The 1,631-nt window shown below is 31.5% G+C and overlaps 1 long non-coding RNA gene across 1 annotated transcript; it reads right to left on the reverse strand.

Annotated features, from left to right (window-relative positions):
• Window positions 1-320: 320 nt before the first annotated feature.
• LOC121965868 lies at window positions 321-1,358 on the reverse strand. The gene is made up of 2 exons (XR_006107526.1): window positions 1,097-1,358; window positions 321-794 (listed from the first exon to the last, which is right to left on the reverse strand). It is a non-coding gene; the product is annotated as an uncharacterized LOC121965868 (long non-coding RNA).
• Between the last annotated feature and the right edge of the window lie 273 nt (window positions 1,359-1,631).

The raw sequence follows: 1,631 nt of genomic DNA on the forward strand, positions 1-1,631 counted from the left end.
ACAGTATATATATATATATATCTACACACACACACGGGCACGGTCCTACTGAACATAGTTGATACAAAACAAGTTAAGATTAAATTAAACAAGAGCACAAATAATGCAAGATACAGGATGCAAAATGTCAATATAAATTAATACAAATAAAACACCAAAAATGACAAATGCTATATTACCAATAAAACCACAAAAAAAATAAATAAATAAAAAATACATAAAATAAGTTCAACAGAAAGATATAGAAAGAAAGATAAGAATAAGTAAAATAGATAAAAAGACTGCATCACATAAAGGCAAGTCTATAAAAATGGGTTTAAGAAGTGAGAGGTATTGATGTATTATGAGTGAATGTAGTTTCTGCTGCACTAATCTATCCTCTGTTCTCCTGCAGAGCCACTGGGCTGATGAGCTGCAGCTATGAAGAGGTCGAACCTCCACAAATGAACTTTTTTATCTTTCTTCATGAACTGTGGTACATGACACTGTCATGGAGAATTATGTAGATTATATAAAATGGATGAATGTCTTATCAAAGAGATCATGAATATAAGGTGACTTCAGAAAGTCTGTCCAGCAGAAATATGTACAAGTCCAACATTCCTCCTTTTCAGTTTTTATCATTCTGATCATGAATATTTTTAAACATTGCTACGGATATGTGTTTAATGTATTCAGTATTTGTGTGTGTGTGTGTGTGTGTGTGTGTGTGTTATTTTTAATGCATTGTGTAACAAATAAAACAAGATATCCTCCAGTTGCCACTGTCACTCTTGAACTTTGTCTTCTGAGGCCTGGAAAAGTCATGGAATTAGTAAAAATCACTGATAATTTTTGGAATAGTCATTATTAACCTGTTGTTAGCTCACAAATTGGCTTGATTTCTGTCAAAAAAAGGGAGGCAATAAACAACTTACAATACGAAATTACCCCAAAATGTGTGAGAAATTAGTAAAAAGTACACAAAAAACACCTGAAATTTGGCACAGAAAAAAACAAGGAATATAAAAGAAAATAAAAACACTCAAGGAGATGACAGGAAAGAAGTGCTTAAAAATAATTGTATGTTATTATATGTAGTTTATGGTATGCTCACCACTGGATACATATACAGACATGATGGATGGAGCCTTCTGTCTGTACTCTGCTGTCCTCCACATTTATTCATATTTTCTGAAAGATTAGGGATACAGATGAAACAGAGCAGTACCACCAAAAATGATGGGGACAGTGTAGCGTAGTTAAAGTGAGATTTGTCTGTGGGACACGACAAATTTATTTAAAAAATGAACAGAACAGAAGGACTTTGTGAAACACTGAAAAGTATTCTCTGTCCTTGTTGTAATGGTAACTCTTTGCACATTGGTTTGATTTCTTTCAAAAACATGGGGAAAAATTAGCAACTTGCTAAGAAATGTTCCACAAATTGCAAAAAAAAAATGGTAGATTTAGATTTTTTTTAAAGCTGGGGGGAAAATGTCTAGGGAAGAAAAGAAAAAAAACCTTTGTCAATAATTATAATTAAATATTTACAATAATGTTCCAAAAACTATGATTTAAAAAACTTTTTCCAAGTCATTTTTTTTTCATGTAACTAATTTTCAGGTAATTTTCCTGTAACTTTTTTATAA

The sequence above is a fragment of the Plectropomus leopardus genome, unplaced genomic scaffold (assembly GCF_008729295.1).
Source record: "Plectropomus leopardus isolate mb unplaced genomic scaffold, YSFRI_Pleo_2.0 unplaced_scaffold22040, whole genome shotgun sequence".
Lineage (NCBI taxonomy): Eukaryota > Metazoa > Chordata > Actinopteri > Perciformes > Serranidae > Plectropomus > Plectropomus leopardus.